This window comes from Neltuma alba, unplaced genomic scaffold (assembly GCF_004799145.2).
Source record: "Neltuma alba isolate B1F8T4 unplaced genomic scaffold, ASM479914v2 tig00010608_pilon, whole genome shotgun sequence".
Classification (NCBI taxonomy): Eukaryota; Viridiplantae; Streptophyta; class Magnoliopsida; order Fabales; family Fabaceae; genus Neltuma; species Neltuma alba.
The window spans coordinates 175,114-195,047 of record NW_021635466.1 but is presented as its reverse complement, the minus strand read 5'-3'; the positions used below and the strand labels follow the sequence as shown (position 1 = coordinate 195,047).

The window sequence follows — 19,934 nt, the reverse complement described above, 5'->3', positions numbered from 1 at the left end:
TTTACAAAGGTTTGTCAATTGAGCACTATCATTTACCTTATCTCCCTGCATCTTTTGGAGAATCGAAGCAATAGAGGAGAATTGGCTATCATTTAGGGCCTTATCTTCCCTTAATCGGTTATCCATATTATTAAGCTGGCAGACATACTCTTCAGAAGTTGACTGGTCTCATCACTCTTTGGTTGAGAAGTGAATTATCCTGGAGTGGAATAACCATTCTTGAGGTGTCTTGAAACTGGTTAGAAGGAATACCATTGCCTTGTGAAAAATGATTCTGTCCTCTAGCCTCATTATTCCTCCAACTGAATCTAGGATTGTCTCTCCACCCCTCATTGTATGTGTTGGAATATGGGTCCCATTTCTGATTGTTAGTGCGACCTTGATACATTGCAGAAACTTCCTCAATTCTGGATGGGCAAACACTGCTAAGATGCATAGGGGAAGCACAGAATTCACAACTTGGGGCTACTAGGGCTTGAGAAGTACCCATGGCATTACATTGTTTTGGGCCCCTGTCATTTTCTAGCCGCTCCAGTCTTTATCAATTTTTTCCATAAATAATTTCAATTCATCAGTTGAAGAAGAAGAAGCTACCTCCCTCACATACTGCTTGTCTCTAGTGCCATACTGTTGATCATTTGTAGCAGTTTTCTCAAATAAGTCCCAGGCACCTTGTGGAGTGAGATCGAGTATCGAACCATTAGCAGCAGCATTAATAGTTCTCTGATGAAGTGGCAAAAGACCCTCATAGAAATACTGAACCAAATTAGATTTGGAAATCTGATGATTAGGGCAACGAGCCATCATGGTGAGAAACCTAGTCCAATATTCATAAAACGATTCTCCTTCATCTTGTTGTGCACCAAAAATAGCTTTCTTAAGCTTAGAAGATCGGGATGCAGGAAAGAACTTTTCAAGAAATGCTGTCTTGAGTTGCTCCCACGTAAGTGTAGTGTAGTGCTGAGGAAGTGTTCTTAACCATTCTTTAGCTTTTCCTTCCATGGTGAAATGAAAGGTTCTCCTCAAAACTTCCTCGACATTAGCACCTTGGGGCTTCATGGTGGAACACACCATCATCATGGTCTCAATGTGTCCGTAGGGGTCATCTCCTGAAAGGCCAAAAAATTTAGGCAAAGCATTAATCAAATTTCCTTTAATTTCAAAATTGGCATTAAAATTGTAAAAACCATGAGGATCAAAATTCACAGTAGAGTTGTTTATTTCTCTAAGACTCCTCTGATCTTCACCATTATTCCTAGGTCCGTTATTTTCCTCATGACCATTATTGTCCCTATTGCCCCTATTTCCATTTCCACTATTTTCACCATCACCCCTATTCTCAGTACGATCAGCCATGTCTAAAACTTGGTTAGCTGTACTAGGAATGTGTTGTTCTAAAAGAAGTTCCCTATCACTCTTTTGACCCTTTTTCTTATTTTTCCTTTTAAGTTGTTTCAAAGGTATGTCAAACTCAGGATCGTCAAGTAGGGTTTCTTTATCTCTGGTCATACACAAAGAAATTCAGAACAGCAATGTGCGAAAATGAATGAAGATCATGCAAAAATGCAAAATGTAATGCAAGATATGCAAATAAGACAAAAAAAATGAAATAATTAAAATAAAATGAGAATTTTTTTTTTAATTTTTTTTTGAATGATATGCAAATGCAACCTAAACTAGAAAAAAAATTCAAAGAAAATATAAAGAAAAGAAAAGAAAAAAAACTGACACTTAGTTTACTAAGGAACCAATTACTTGGCTCCCCGGCAACGGCGCCACTTGATTTGAACCTTTTTAGTCGCCTTGGGTTAAATCAAAAATAAAACCAAATTATGCAGTAAAGCACAACTCGGGTCGTGTCTCTTGAGGAGCCTTTTATTAATTCCTAAGTTAACTAAGTGACAAAGAATAAAAAGGGGGGTTGAAAAAGGATTTTTCAATTAATAAAACTAATTATGAAAATAAGAAATAAATCTAAACTATTTTTTTTGGGTATTTTTAATAAAGAAAGAATGAAAAATGCAAATTTGAATTTTAGAAAATCAGTAATGAGAATGCTTCTTGAAAACAGAATGTAGCTATCCTTGCTTAATAAAAGATATAGGAGTAAAATAATTCACCAAGTTAAGAGAAACAACCCCAAACACGGTTTGGGTCAAGTAAACTCAACACTTAACTACCCTAAACGCTAGATAGTAATCAAGTTATTAAGTTACTTTTAAAAACCACTTAACGTGCAATTTAAATTGAGTTAATAAAACTTGTTTCCCTCTCAAAGAATGCTCACGGAGACACTCAATTGCAATACATCTCAATCATAAAATCTAACAACGCGCCAGATAAGATAATTTTAATGAATGCAAAGGAAATATATATGAACTCAAATCCCAAGTAATACAACTCAAATTAAATTGCAAAAATCCAATTAACAGAAATTATAACGCATAATCTCAGTCTCCAAATCAAATGAAAACATTCCTAACACAGAAAAATCTAATGAAGTCCAAGAGAAAATTAATTGGAAAACTAAATACTCCCCTAGTTGAAGCTCCAAGCTCAAGCTACTCCTCCATCTTCAAGAAGCACAAGGAAATTAGCCTCTCATGACTCTAGCAGAATCCACAATATTTTTGAAGCAATGAGAATTCATGGAGGCTTTGGTGAGAAAGTGGGTGTGAAGATTATTTGTAGAAGAATACAAATAATGGGGGCCGACGGTGATGACGATAGTTATGGAAGAGATGGATGATGATAATGAAGCCTGTGGAATAGGTGGACAACGCGCCACTATGGGTGAAGTGCGTCTTTGGCCGAAGGGGGAATATGAGAATTGAATGGGTGCGCCGCTTGTGATTGCGTGAGAACTGGTGTATATCTGTGGAGCGGGGACGAGGCGTGTGAATATGAGTGTGTGTACGGTGGTATATATAGGAATGGAATGGGGGCGGCGGCTGTGATATCTGCGTGAAGGAGGAGATATAATATATATCCAAATCAAATCTCAAAGATAGGCATGTGGATAATTTCTGTGTCCTCTTTTTGAATCCATAAAAATATAGATAATATCATATCTGATGCCATCCAAGCTGTGTCTCCAATTTCCTTCTTTTTGCATTTTTTTATTTCCTTCCTTTCAGCTTTCTATGATCTTTATTTCCTTATTTTTAAGGCCTGCAAAAGATAAAATGAGATGCTATCATAAAATCCAGAATCAATTATTTAAAAAGAGATAAAAATATGATAAGATCTTCTATTAAATCTCTAATTTCATGCAATTAATATTTGATTCAAAATATCTACAATCAATGCAATTTATCCCACTTTAATTGATAAATATTTCTAAAAAGATATCAAACAATATATTAAAATCAGCATTTATCAACCCTGCTTCTAAACTTGCCGTAATTTAGCAGTCATAGTAAATATGAGAGTTACACTGATCTCCTTAATAGTGATACGCTTAAATCAACCAAGTTATAGTATTGGTTTTCCAAAGCACATAACATAAAGGCATCTTTTTAGGTATTTGTAATTAGGATTTTCAATAAATTTATGAAAGTGAGAGTCAAGGATGTAGCGTACAGTTAGAAAAACACGTCCATGATCTTTTTTTTTTTATTGAAAAACCTAAAACGCAAATTATCTAAAGCATTGCATGTAAGCTTTGTCTTCTTCTAAATATCAACATCATATGGCAGTAAAATCCAGTTCTTTGGGAAATACAATCAATCTAGCGTCTCTTGCCAAAACAAATAAAAGGATCAGCAGCCTCGGACTCCACTATTTTTAACAACATTAGAATAGAATGAATAGGAAACCATTCACTATTATGACAATTTTCAATCCAAATGTTAAATGAAGGGTAACTTACTACATATCATGCTCCATTCAGGTGGCGATGAATTTTCATCTTGAAAAGTCTGAAGCACAGGACGATTAATGGGCTGCTGCTATTGCATCATATCTGTGAAGCAGTGAGAATGAGTCCCTATTTTTGTGAAGATCCGCCTAAAAATTCTTGCCTTTGCATCCTCTTAGATATAAATGCATCTTCATCTGATCTTCCTTCAGCCTCTAGAGCAGATACTCGCTCATCTAGAAATGTCAATTCCAGATGTAAGCCTTTCTCCACCAATAAATAGCATGAACCAAAAGCTTCTGAAACGTTGCTCCTTTTACAAACGCCCAAAATAACAGCATTGTACAAATCAAGATCAACATTTTGATGATTTTCAATACAAAATGCCAACACTTTGCATGCCTCTGATAGCTTCCCTCTGTGTATAAGAAATTGAACTAGTTCATCTATTTTAAAACGGTATCCATGCTTATAAAGCAACTCTAATACCTCAAATGCTCTGTCCTGTAGTCCACGGCAAAAAAGTAGCTGTAAACTCATGGTTGAAAATTTATATTTTGTCTAATATTTTTACCTAGCATCATGACAATAAAACTGGCAGATTCATGGATACAACCTTTTTCCAAAAGCTTTGCCAGCATAGAGTGCCAAGTCAATGTTTTGGGAACTCCTTACCATTTTCTCTAATGCCTCTTTTGCAAGAAGGGGTTTCTCCTACTGATGAAAGCCATCAATCAAAGAATCATATATCTCAACATCTGGAAGAAAATTTTGTCTCAACATCCACTTCAAAAGCTCATATGCTTCTTCATAAGATCCTTCCTTACAGTGCCCCATAATCATTGTCTTGGAGGAGGGGGGCTCTTGTGTTCCCCTTTTCATTAGCTGTCTAAACACCCTCTATGCCTTCTTAGTCTTCCCATGTTTACAAAGATACTGAAACATAGGGCTATAAGCAGCAGCAAGAGGCTTAGAGCCAAAATTACTCAACAAAATTTCCTTCTCATACAACTCATCAGATAGCTTTTCTGCCACATCATAGTTCTCTCTTTGACCCAGGCTCCGCAACAGAACGCTGTATGTGGCTGAGTCTGCACCGACCTGCAAGTTTTTCATCCTCTCAAACACCTTTAATGCCTCGTCCAAGTTTCCTGCACTGCAATGTGCATGAATTAATGCGTTGAAGGTACATGTGTCTGGACTGAATTCCCCATTCCCCATGGTTTGTTCCAAAATATCTTTTATCTTATCTGAGTTCTGGGCTTTGCAAAGTCCTTTTATCAGAGTATTGTAAGTAATTTTATTTGGCTTGAGTCCTTGACCCGTCATATCCTTAATTATAAGCAAGGCCTCATCTAATTCTTGTTTCATATTAAAGTTGTATACTCCTCTGGTCCTATTTATAGGGCAGAGAGAGAAGGTTTTTTTTGGTCCTATTTATAAGTCACTTCATTAAATTTTCAATGTGAATGTACTACTTTGTCCTTCAATTATTACAGTGTAAGTAGTTATCTTTTTTGAAAGGAGTATATATTAAATAGGGGTAAAGTTGGAAAGTTGCTATATTTTAATGGAGAGTTAATGCAGTTTAAGGTTTTCCTTGGTCTGTGTGAAACATGTTGGAAGTGCCTTATAAATAGGACCAGAGGAGTAAGTCACAACATTAGGATTCAAATGTTGAATAATGCTTCACGTGCATGTAGCTGATTTGTTTTATTATTATTTTATCAGTTGAATAAGTCAAGTTAGTTTCCAATATTCCCGAGTGTAATCCGGTTTCATATCCCCCACTTTCCCACTTTCATTGTTTTAATTATTATATTCAGTTTTTGTCATGGAGTGGACTCCAAGTCATTGTAGGCCTATATATAGGCTTCTATATTCATCAATAAATTGTAGTATTTTCAGCGCCTCTTTCCTTCTTCCAACATCAAATCCTTACTTTTCTTACTCATACCCTTCACTAAATTATGTGCCATTTTGACCTTTCCTGTTTTACACAAGCCGTCAACGAGTGTATCATATGCAATAATATCAGCATCACAATTGAAGCGTGGCATTTCATTGAAAAATCGAAACCCTTCATCAACCATGGAATTCTTACAAAACCCTCTGATCAAAATATTATATGTACATGTGTCTGGTGCAACTCCATACGTTCTGAGCATTTCATCATAAATATCGTTTGTAATATTTGTCCGACCCCGTCTAGGACATATAGACAAAAGACTGTTGAATGTGATCACAGAGGGTCAGACACCCATTGTCTCCGTAGTCTGAAAAAGGTTCATCGACTCTTCAAACAACCCAGCTTGATCATAACTCCTAATTAAGCTATTAAAGAATCGATCATCAAGCTTAACAGAACCATTGGATCTTAGCTCAGTTGAAAACAAAAAATTCCGAGCTACATAAAGGTTTCTTCCACATCCCAAAATTTCAAGCACTGAGAAGTATGATTGGTCACTGTGAGGGAAACCATATCGTGTACCCACTTGGAGAATTGACAGGCTTTGGATCAATTTGTGAGGAGGCGAAGAATATGATGCACCGTGGCCTTCGACAGAGTGGGAGAAAGTGAAGATAAGGAGGATGCCAGCTCATTTGACCAAGGTTTGTTATTGATAAGTCTAGCCATGGCTTTGGCGGTTTTCGATTTGGTGGATGATTTGGGTTTATCATCCGTGTCTATTTCGTCATCCTCGCTGGTAGTTTCGCTTTGATTCGAGCAACATTGCCTGAATTTCAAAGGGGATTACGAGAACCCACTACACTTAGGCATACAAAATGCAGGAAGGGGGGAAAAGAAATAAAAGAGAGAAAAAGAAATAAAAGGAGGGAATTTTATCACAATGCTGTGAACAGTAAAAAATAATTATCCAAATGTTACACCGCATGAATTATTTACTCACATACTACACTTTTTTGAAACTCGTTCACCTTACAATAACTTCTACTCTGACAGTCTGTTTTCTAAAATAAAAAAGTAGAACTCCTACAGGCCCGGAACGAATTCAACTTTTTTTATTTTCATTTTTGGCAAACATTACAGTTGAGTACCCTGTTTCTCCAACTTCTATTACGTCTCCATATTTTTGACTTTTGGAAAAATCTATCTTCTATCTATATATCCTATAAATGCTGTGGCTATTCTGTAATTGGTCCACATGGCTCTTATCTATTAGCTCATGTCTTTTAATTGTCTGTTTTAGCTGCTCCGTCATTGGTCCACATGGCTCATGACTATGTTTTGTTGTTGGCAATTAATTGTTAGCATTTTATTTATTGGGAGGCAACAAGGCAACAAATGAACTTTCGCTTGCTTGTATCTCTGGGTTTGCCAAGTATTGCTCATCCATCTATTGGTGCATTAATGTTTCATTAGACCGAATCGTCTCTTCTCACAAAATCAAGAAAAAATGGTTTGACTTCTACACGGTTCTTCAACTTCTTCCTTTTCATATCACATATTTCCTTATTCTGATCTATAGATGATAAGTCCCCAAACGTCTCTTCTTCATGAATCACTAAAAGATGGATCGACTTCACACTTCTTCGACTTCTATCCTTCATTTTCATATGATATATTGGCTTATTTTGATCTTTGGGGGCTAAACACGATCATCTTCAAGTTTTCTCTCCCCATTTTGCTTTTCGAGTATTCTCTTCGCTTCTTCTTTGATTTCTTTTCTTTTATATTAGACTTTATGTCTTAGGTTCAATCCTTTGATACCAGAAGTATTTTATTCTTCTCCAAATGAACACGAGAGTTCCCACATGTTGGATGATGAAACAACCCCAGTTAAGACCCATGGGGATTTGGCCTACCATGTTAAGAACAATGGCAAGACAATATATTGTTCTTAGGTTTTTTTTTTACTATTGTTTTTGCTTTCCTGATTTCAGTGAAGCTGAATTTCAGTTCATGTTAAAGGAGCCAGAGGAATGTAGGGAGACCTCCTCTCTATTTCTTTTTTGGTAATAGGGAGACCTCCTTTCTAAAGTGACGTAGGATGCTCCGGTTCTGCCACAACGATGTACATGTTTCTCTACCCAATGAAGACATACCTTTAGCATATTTGAAACTGAACATCGGTGCTAAAATTTTTTCACGAGTGGCTTACACACTGACAGAACATTGAATGGTTCAACTCCTCTGCAAGAAGACTCTGAAAATCACTCGCTTTTTTTGTTTGAATGAGGCATAGTTACTAGATTGATGTTCTATGCAAAATATTTAAATGTTGTCCGAAATAAATTTAGTGATTAATTTTGTTGATTGGAAGAAAAATACTTTAACCGATGACTTGATGTGTTTTCTGCTTATTTCTGTTTAGAGATATATCTCAAGCATTTGGGATGAAGTTGTGCTATCATCAGAACAAGGTTCCTCCTTCAAAGACAACGTGTATGAGAATTTTGTGGCTAGGGGTATGATTATCAAGCAACTGATGATCCTGACAATCATGATCCGCTCACAAAAATGAGTTTAGGTGGGTTCCTCCAACTTTGCTGTCATGAAAAAAAAATGCAGAGATTTACAAATAACAGATTGAGATGGTAATTTAGTTAATATTGAATTATTCAGGGTCAGTTTGGCTGTTTGTGAAGAAGGTAATATTTAAATTTGATTCTCATCTAAGTAGTAAATGATTTTGTAGAAACAAATTGTTTTATAAAAGATAAGTGACTTATTAGTAGAAGAGATAATAAATGCATGGGCAAAAAACAAATTATCTTATATTTTCAGCCATAAAAAAATTATATTTTACAATAAATATATTATTTAGTATTTAACGCTTTTATTTTAATGCTGTGACTTTTGGATTTAAAATTTTGATATGTTTCTTTTCATTCTATTGATCCACATCATTCCATTATTAGTGCATGAACAGTTTGTTTCGATTTTCTGTTAGTGGTTTGTGTTTTGGTTTTTGGTGTTTGGGATTGACTGCTGGTTTTTTTTCTTTGTTTTACTTTGTTGCAAAGAATTGAATGGGAGAATGCGTTGCTATGGAATTTCCTTGGCGGAATTTCCTTGGCGGCAGTAAGGTCAGGCTGCCGTGATAGGCATCTCCGCGTGTCTGTTTGAAGCCTTTCAGCACTTTTGTTTTTGATTTAGTTTCTTTGCTGATTTACTTTCAATCTTCGTTGACATTATAACGAGATTAAACGACAAAGCGAGTTCAGTTTCTTTGCTGGTTTCATGCTGACTTCAAAGCCACGTAATTGATGCCACGCAACCTGTGACGGCTTCTATACGATGCTCTGCATTCTCAGTATCTTCATTTTTACAGCTAGATTTTATATATGTTGCACATCAGCTTTGAGATCTTACATTTTGCTTCTTAGGAGGGGGGAAAAAAAACTGACACTTGGTCTGGAAGTATTCCAATGCTGGGCTGTTCTAGGCTTAGTTATTAAAAAAAAAACGGACACTTGCTCTGGCTTTGCATGGATAAGATCTTTGGTGTGCTTAACCTTATCCATTAAAAATCGTTTTGTGCTTTTATTAGATATTAAGTCTAGAAAATTTGTGGATCTTGCAATAATGGTCATTGGCTTTAAATAAGCTAAATTCTAAGGTTATTGGCTTTATTATTTTTACTGGTGGCTTTCTGTGAGAATTTATTTTCTAATACTGTCATTTTCTGCTTAAATCTTACTTGCTGTCTTGTATTCTTTGTTGCTCATTTTAGTAAGAATCTGTCTTTTGTTTTGGTTCTTTGAATACCAATACCAAATATTTTCTATATGAGGAGAATTCAGTCACATTTTATATCATTGAATGCCCATTAGATCTTGGAAGTTTTCTATGCTTGAGTCAATATTGTTTTTCTGCATTTTTGTTTCTTTCATCCCAACAAAGAAAAATTGCCCAACCTTTTTTCAGTTTACCGATATCTCAGTCTCAGATCACAGTAAGTAAACAAAAAAGTAGCACTTCAGAGTGTCGACACAATTTTACAGTAACTATCCTGCCCTTTCCAATCTAATTGGAAGCTTCTGACAGTATATGACTACGAAGCTGTGAAGGCAATGATTTGATGTCTCTGTTTTGCCAGACTTTCTTATTTGTTCCTTTAATGTATTTGGAGAAAGCCCATCTGGATTTGGACGCCTCTTAGTGAAAAAATCTGCCATTTCCGTTCTTCAAGCCTCTTATTGTGGAGGAATTTTCAATCTTTTATCAGAAAGGAGGCTATTTCCGCTGCCAGAGGATTCTTCTAGTGCTGCATTAGTTTATAAGAGATTTGTACTGTCTTTGAAGGGTAAGAGCATTGGGGCGGCTCTTCTAAGTCTTCCTATCATTGTGGAAAAATCAGCTTTTTTTCTCCCATTTTTTGGCAAATATTGTACCTTTTTGACCAAGAAACCCAAATATTGTACTTACCTACTCCTCCGGGCCTAATTATAAGACCCAATTGACTTATTTGAGAAGATTAAGGAAGTAAGTTAAGTTGGTTATTTATAATAAATAAGTGTTGTCATTTCCAAAATATCCTTGCTAATTAAGTATATTAACTAAAACTATCATTATTAGAAGGATTATCTTGGAAAAAAAATGCATAAATATAAAAGACAAAATGGATTAGGGTCTTATAATTAGAACCAAATAAAAAGTCAAATGGGATCTTATAATAAGGACAGGATGAGTATATACATATACTGCTTAATAAAAGCCCAGGACAATTGGTGAGAAGATTTGCTTTTCTAGCAAAAATGTTAACAATGGCCGAAGTGTTATGCTAGATGCAATGGGGGAAGAAACTGGAATTTTTGGTATTTGTCACGTGATAATACAACAAATGAGACAAAACAAAAACGAATGATCGTGTCAAAACTACTGCTCTGCTAGAACAAATTGGATTCTTCGATTGCCATGAATTTTTTTGGGTAGGGCCTTACATTCATTCCTGTGACTAGCATGGTAGAAAGTGGAAACCCTTGACTGTGTGGACGTGAATAACAAAAATTGCTGCCATGAATTAAACTAAAATAAAAAGAGAAAAGGGTAAATAAACGATGAGTTAGAACCATAAACATGGAGATCTACAATAATGGAAAAATCACCCCAAAAAAATACTTGCTAAAATTTAAGATGACAAATGATTCTTTGATCTTTATTAGACAATTCTAATGTGTTTTACACAAATCAATGAAAATACTAATGGTAAGACTAAGATTATGATTTTGATAGATTTTTACATGTTCAAATCATTATAAGAGTAGTAAAAACTATTAAAGGAATAGTCAGCATAATTTATTTGTCATGTTAAAATTTAATAAGTATTTTTTGTCATTATTTTCTGTATTAATTACTATGTTGCATTAACTATACAAGTTAAGAAAGATAGATGACCCATGTCCCATGGAAGAGGTTTCATACAAGAGAAATGCATTTATAGCATGATTGAAAAGGGTGCAAGTTATTCCCTGTCACTTCATTTTCAATACATTGAAAATGGTGCAAGTCTGTATAATTATACAATTTTCTGAATTATTTCACAAAGTAATTTAAAGGTCTTTTCGTTTTCATCGTTTCAAAAAGTGATTTATGGTCTTTTCATTTTTCAATGGTACAAATTTGTGTAATTATGTATAGTTCTCTAAATTATTCCACAAAGTGATTCAAGGTCTCTTTGTTTTCGTTGTTATTTGGAATCTCTTTATTTTCCCAGATATTAAAAAGGTGCGAGTCTTTGTATTTATATAGTTCTTTGAATTATTCTACAAAGTTATTTAGGGTCTTTTCATTTTTCCAGATAGATTTTTTTTCTTTTTAAGGTGAGTTTTTGTTTTTAAGAATAAATATGAAATGATGATGAAAAGTAAACAAACTATAAAAATTGAGGCCAGGTGGCACATGTTGATGGAGGATTATTTAGACGAAGTTGATTACGAATGTTTGCATTGATTATTTATATCCTATTTTCATTCATTTTACATTTTGTTTCATAATTATTCTTCAAATTTTCATCATAAATTAGACACTATAAATTTTGAGTAATGGAACAAGGCAGTGAATTACCTTGAAAGGCACTTCATCAAAACAATCACATTAAACGGGGACAAGTAATGATGAAGAAGTGCTAATTCACAAAATAGACATAAACTCATCTAAATCCATGCTTCTATTTTTAATAACTAGAAGACAATTTTTAGTAATGGTGTCGTTTACAATAACAATTAACAAAAAGTGGGGACAATTAGTGAAAAGAGTAAGTCTTTATCTACCGATCGACCCGGTGTGCTCACATAGACAATTGTATGTAGCACTATGAAAGGTAAAAGGTATTAATGACTTCAAAGTATTGGTATTAGATGCCAAAAAAAAGAAGCCAACAAACCAAATAATAAATTTTGTTACAATGAGATTTTTCAAAATGTCATTTTGACCTGATATACAAACACTAACAGTGCTCTTCTAATGTTAAAAGCCTTATATAGTTAGTTCTTCTAATGAAAAAAGTTTGATTCAATTACCCGTGCAACGCATGAGGTACGGTGTCGAGTTACGATTGATATTCCGTCCCTTCATATCTTCTAATACTTTTTTTTCTTACTCTACACCTTTTTCTAAAAAGTATAAATATAAGTATATTTTTATAGAAAAATGACGTTTTATCTTAACACTTAAATTTAGGAGAAAATATGTATATAAATTAAATAAATGTAAAATATCAACAAATCTTCTATAATATATCCAAATCTAGCATATTTAATTATAAAATATACACTTATCAATTTTTATCTTTATTATCCCAAAGATATTAATTTTCTAATTTTTCTTCAATACCCATTCTTATCTATTTCATTTTTGTTTTTTTTTCTTGAATTGTTTAAGGTAACATAAACTCTCCCTAATGAAGAAGGCTCTATCTTTTATAATAACTTTTATTTTTATGTGATTAAAATAATAATTAAGAAATATCACTTAATAAATTGATTAATTTTCAGTATTTGTTTATTAAATTAATTTAAGTGATTTTGTTTACTTAAATTTTTTAATATTTTTATTTAAAAGCTATTTCATAAAATTATGAAGCTATTAAACTTTTTTCCTCAACAATACTCTTATTTAAATATCGCTGAATAATTGGGATAAAGATAGAAATTAATAAGTATATATTTTATAATTAATATGTGTAGATTTGGATATATTAAAAAAATATAAATATTTTATATTATTTAATTTATTTTTAATTTTCTTCTAAATTTAAGTATCAAGATAAAAAGTTATTTTTCTACAGAAATCTACGTATATTTATACTGAAAATGTAGAATAAAAGAAGATGAAGTGGTAAAAGATATGAAGGGACGGGAGATCAATTATAATTTTTTCGAAATTCAAAAGTCATGGACACGCGGCAGAAGATGATGAAATAGGATATTTAGCAGTAATTTTTGCCAAAAATAAAAATGAAAAGAGTTTGAACTCGTTCGCATTTTCCACTTTTTTATTTAAAAAACAGATATCAGAGTGAAAGTTCATCATGGAGTGAACAAGTAATAGTTCACAAAGTGTAGTATTTGGTTAATTATTTTTACCGTTTACAGCATTGAGAAGAATCGAAGACGGGGACGAGGTAATGCTTTGCAAATACTACTGATCAACGACTACGAGAATGCAAAACGAAGGCCATCAAACTTGCTGCTTCAGTCCCTTTCGGCAAATTACTTCAAAATTTTCACCCACTTCACTTCGTCCAAAATATAATTTTAAAGTCTCAATCCCAGTTTCAATCTCCTTCCCAATCCATCAGAATTCAGGCTTAGGTACCGCTATGTTATATGCAATAAGCACGCATAACATTTAATTAATGTAATATATAATATATTCTGAAAATTGGGATTGTTCAAGAGTTAACCGGTTTGATCGATGGTTTGATGGATTATGATTAAAATAATACAATTCAATTAAAAATATCCAAAACTACCCAAGACCAAATTAATGTAATATATTATATAGCAGCTAATGTAAAACACATAATAAACCAAAGTTGAACATTATTTTTACCCCAGCTACGTACGACCAGTTCCTTTTACTTTTGGCTATATGCAGTTGAAGAATACTCCATCAAATAGCAGAGGTTCACTCAGATCTTATATTTAAAGTTTATATATCGAAATTATTAAGAAGGGAGAGCCTACCTGGAAGAAGCCACACGAAGAGGGAAATTGAAGATTGAACTCTGAAGTAGCCGAGCCACACGATAGGTAGCGGACTGGGAAGCACGAGGATCAAAAAACAGCGGTGAACGAAGGCGACGGGATAAGGAGCACGAGGACCACGATTAGTGACAGGGTGGATTTGGGGGTTCAGGGAGACGAGAATGGGGCGAGGGTGAGGACAGAAGTAAGGGTCTGTTTGGTACGAGGTAGATGGAGAGAAAGGGATGAGAGGAAAAATTTTAATGAGCTCATTTTAATAACTTGAAGAAGTGGGGTTAAAATTTTTTGATTAATTTTAATTACTCTTTTATTTCAGATTTTTTCCTTTTCAAAATTTGATAACCCCACTTCTTCAATTTTTTAAAATAAGCTCATTAAAATTTTCCTTCTCCTCCTTTTCTCCTCATTTTCCTCATACCAAACATATCCTAAAGCAGTCAAGGAATTGAATGAGAGGATACAAGGGAGGACGTGTGAGAAGATTCATAATGTTATTTAAATTTGTTAATATGATATTTTTTTAAATATTTTATTATTATTTTTTAGTTTCTTCCCTCACTCTATTATTGTTGAGAAAATATTAATAAAGTTAATTTTAAAAAAAATTAATAAACATGTGAAATAGATCTTATATATAATATGAATATCAATTTTTGAATTAGGTCTTACATAAGAGTAGTAATAAAGGCAAACCCACGTTGTTTTCTTGTTTGACAGATTGAAAAATATAATTGAAGGAGCATGGCAAACAAAGGACATGAAAATTACAAAATCTCATGTCAGGAATTCTTACAAAAATATATTTATAAGTCAAATATTGTCAAAATCTATTAATGTGTAATAACCAGTTCTGATTTGAAATTTCATAATTTTTAAGATCTTTATTTATTATTTTTCCTAGAGTTGTCAATAAGCCAATCCTAAAAAGCTAGCCTTTGAAGGGCCAAGACTTAGAGGGTGTTTGGATGGAATCAAAACCATAGTTTTAAAAGTGCTTTTACTGTGTACGAAATAAATATATGGAGTAGTTTGCCTCATTTTACAGAAAAGTGCTTCTAAGAAACACTTTTGGGTGCTTCCAAACACCCTAAAGAGATTGGCGATTTAAAGCCTACATGCCTTAAAATTATCTAATTATTAAAGATTGGTTCTTGAACATGTAGGCTCAAGGTCTAAAAGAGTTGGCCCTTTTATTTTTTTTAAAATTTAAATTCTTTTCAATTATTTTGAAATAAAACATAAAACAATAAAACTTCTAAAAAAATTTTATTCAAATTATAAATATTAATAAATTAAACTAATGGCTTAACAAAAACACATCAAACACTAATAAATTATTGTTCCAACTAAAAAAAAAAATCAAAACAGGAAAAGCAGAAAGATAAAAACCAAGCAGTTAAAAATTAACAATATCAACATGATTATTATCCTCATCTTTATATTCATCACTATCATCAATATCAACAATATTTCATTATTCTTTACTATAAGTGGACTCTTCAATAATAAAAATATTAAGGTTTTTGTTGTTATCACTCTTATCTAAAGTAAAAACTATGATGCAGTTATGAGTACAAATGAGAGTCTGAGCATTTGTTAGAATAAAAAAATTTTATACTTTGTTAAGATATGTGAACCGATAATAAAAGAAGATTTACTAGCTATTATAATGATTGGAATGCTAAGAATATTAGCTGCCATTCTTAAAAGAATTGCAAATTGATCTTAATTATTCTTCTACTAGTTCAAGACGTCTAATTCTTTTCAGTTCTAACTTAAGTATTGGTTCTTCTAAATAATTTTGTAGTTCACACTTATTCATAAAAGACTGATCCATAGTTGTATAAATATATCGATAATAGTAAAAAAGAAATAGGCAGGCTTAAAACGGCTAGCCCTCAATCCTACCAAACTGGCCTTTTTATTTTTGAGCCTCATAAGACTATTCTTTTTAAGTTCAATTTTCTTTTGAATCCCCTAAAATATAAGCCCGACTCTTTATTTAAAAGGGTTTGAATGGCTGGCCCCATAGGTTTGGCTTGTTTTGATGATTCTAATTTTTCTTCAAATAATCCATCTAACCCAGCAAATTATTTGCAAGACGTGCGTCAATCTTTTTCGGGTTAAGTGTAAATTTATTCAAAAAAATGTTACTTGGGGGCGTTGAGCATTTGAAAATTTTTTTAGGTGAAAATTTGTTCCAAAAATTTAAAATGATAACAATTTTTCCTGTTATTATTAAAAAACTAACACTAACAATTAAAATAGTGATATTAACAGTTAAGTGCTTGTTTGGCATCACTTATATAAGTACTTATAAGCACGTTTCATGAAAATTGAAATAAAGTTTTTCTTACATATTTATCTTATATTTTGTACTTCACGATTGAAAAGCTGCTTATATTTCATTTCAAAATGCACTTGACTTTTAACAGTAGAAGACAAGAATGAAATTGAGATTAAGATTGAAGTCTTCATGATATTACTTCATATGTATTAACCACTCAAGTCCGCATACCAAACTGGGCCTAGATTACAATAATATTGACTATACAATTCTTTTCTATTCATAAATTATAGAATATTTTCTTAAATGAATTAGAATATTATCCCGATTGCTTCTCTATATCACCCTACTAACTGGCAGATCAATCACTAATTCAATGAAAAATGTTGTAGATAGCTGGATATGTATATCAAGTTAGTTAGTTAGTTCAAAGCAATAACCTCATGAACTATGTGACATTTGCGGGAAAAGTTTCCAAGAGAACATAATTTAAATAACATATGAGACAACAAATCCCTTCCACGCGTTAATTATAAGATAAAAGGCCAATAAACTTTACAAATGTATCAAAATCACCTTGTATGATGAATATTTTGATAAAAAATAATAGTTGAGATTATATATGCAGCCCATGATTTTTTTTCATGATAAATATGTTTATACATATTCTATTAAATCAATCTATTTCTTTTGACTTTCGAACAAATTTTAGGATATAAAATCATTTTTATTTTTTATAATTCTCTTATGTTTCTTGTAATGTTTATGTTTTTTTTTATAAATCATCAATTTGGGCTGTAGATTAGTGAATTTAAGTTGTAAATTACTGAATTTTACTTGTTCATTGATACCTAAATACTAATAATTTAGGTTGTGAATTTTCTTATGTCTCTTATAAATTGCTGAATTTTGGTTATAAATCGCTGATTTGTTGTTGTAAATCACCAAATTGTGCTTGTTTATTTACATCTAAATACTTGCATTTGGAGTTGTGGATTCCCTTTTGCTTTTTGTAAATTGCTGAATTTTTGTTGTAAATTGCTAAATTTTTCTTTTAAATTGCTGACCTCCAGTGCAATTGTTTGCAAGAAGGAGGGATTTACACTTGAAGGTGGAAGAATGAAGAGCTAACTTAGCGTTTGTGTCACCTTATTTGGTCAAAAGTTTGAGTTAGACAATCAAGTTTGATAAATTAAATGACTATAGCATTTTAGCAATTTACAATTCAAATTCAGTGATTTACAAGAAACATAAACACTTGTATTTGGGGTTATAAATTCTCTTATGTTTCTTGTAATGTTTATGTTTTTTTATAAATCATCAATTTGGGTTGTAGATTAGTGAATTTTAGTTGTAAATTATTAAATTTTACTTGTTCATTGATACCTAAATACTAATAATTTAGGTTGTGAATTTTCTTATGTCTCTTATAAAATTGCTGAATTTTGGTTATAAATCGCTGATTTGTTGTTGTAAATCACCAAATTTTGATTGTTTATTTACATCTAAATACTTGCATTTGGAGTTGTGGATTCCCTTTTTCTTTTTGTAAATTGCTAAATTTTTCTTTTAAATTGCTGACCTCCAGTGCAATGTTTGCAAGAAGGAGGGATTTACACTTGAAGGTGGAAGAATGAAGAGCTAACTTAGCTTTTGTGTCACCTTATTTGATCAAAAGTTTGAGTTAGACAATCAAGTTTGATGAATTAAATGACTATAGCATTTTAAAGTTATTTTAGAATAATCAAAGGTACTTTTGTAGCCAATGTTTGTTTATGGTGTCAGGTGCACACTTGGAGAAAGTTCATAGGTATATTTGCATAGTCATTCTTTTTCATCATACCCTCTAAACCATATCAGCATCTATGCCAGTGTCTTTGGTTAAACAAATAGTCGATATTGGTATAGTTAACGATCATGACATTTTTACAACTTTTTGAAATCTTCATATAAATTTTTGTATCCAAGTTTTTTATAGTGTTAGCCACCCATCTAGTACAAGTTCATAGGTATATTTATACTTTAACCCTATTTTAATTTAATGACTAAAACAAATTAAATTACCTAATTATATCTGTCTCCTCAGATGTCTCATTTTAAAAGTTGAAACATATGAGTTTCAAATTTTTCATATGAATTAATGTCGAATTTCAAAAGGTCGGTAATAATTACAATTATATGCAGTGTTAAATTCTTACACTTGTATGCATTGGTTAAATAAGATTTATTTTAATATTTTGTAATAAAAATTAAGATATCAATTGCAAAATTTTCACACTTTTTGTGAAGTTTTGAAATGTCATTTGTAAAATTACTGCACAAGGCATGCTGATCGGTAACTCAATGTGAAAATTGGCAGTTCATTTATGTTGACTTGCGTTGGCCTGTTGTTGTTGTGTTAGCTCACTCTTCTTCTTGACTCTTTAAATTATGAGTGTTCAATTTATCTTGTCTCAGTCTTAATCACTTTGGGACAAGACCAGAAAAAAAAATTTCCAAGACAAGACAATTTCGGGATGAGACAAGTCACTGTATAGGACAGGATGGGATGCGGGACAGGGTCGTCCTGTCCCCAAAAAAAAAAACAGAAGCCCTATTTCTTATACCGATTACTGTCTCCCTCAGTACCTCTCCAGCATCCAGTCCTCCACACTCCACACAATACACAATTTATCTCCTTCTAGCCTTTGCTTTGAAATTGCCTCTCCCCGTGCTGTCACGTAGCCGTGCTATATTCCTTCTTGCGTTTGCTCTGAACTATCTCTGAAGCCTCTAATGCGTTGCCATGGACTTCTCCCCTTCGCTTTGAAGTCTCTCCCCGCGCCGTTGCCCTGAGAGTCATTCCTTCTTGCCTTCCCTCTGAACTTTGAAGTCTCATTGCGTCACCATTAATCCTTCTCTCCAGATCGCTCTGTCTCTCCCCGTGTCGCTGTGAATTGCCTTCGCTCTGAACTCTCCTTGTGCCGTCATCGTGAGACTCATTCTTTCTTGCCTTCGCTCTGAACTTTGAAGTCTGAAGTCTCATTGCATTGCCGTGAATCCTTCTCACCTTCGCTATGTCTCTCCCCACAGCACTGTGAGTCATTCCTTCTTGCCTTCACAGAACTCTCCCTCCAAATCCAAAGAAAAAGACAAAAAGTCAATCAAGGTTAGATGAAATTACCATTGTAAGCATGCCTTTGGTTTGATTGAACACCAGAATCTTACTTTTCATTTAAAAAAAAAAATGTCAAAATAACGTTAAGGTTGCCAAAAATCCACACAAGTGTCAAAGAAGTTTCAAAGTCCATATTTTTTTCCTTGGCCACAATGACGGTGTTAGGCCCAAAAAAAAGAAGAAGAAGAAATGTTTTGCGACACTTCAGGCCCCAACAAAAAGATTGAATTGACTTAGGCCCAAAACTAAATTTGAAAAAAAAAAAAAGGAATAGGACGTCCTGGTTTTGTCCTGGTCCCTTTCGGGACGAGACAGGACAAGGACCAAAATCCTGTCCTATCTCTATTCACTAAGATAGGATTGGGACGGTCCTGTTCCGATCCCGTCCCGTCCCATGAGCATTCCTACTTTAAACAGCCAAATTTCACATTTTAGCATATAAGGCTCCCCCCCCA

General features: G+C 33.1%; 1 pseudogene; it reads right to left on the bottom strand.

The window, feature by feature from the left end:
• Nucleotides 1-3,988: 3,988 nt before the first annotated feature.
• LOC114757532 (pentatricopeptide repeat-containing protein At1g02060, chloroplastic-like) lies at nucleotides 3,989-19,407 on the bottom strand (annotated as a pseudogene).
• Nucleotides 19,408-19,934: the final 527 nt, after the last annotated feature.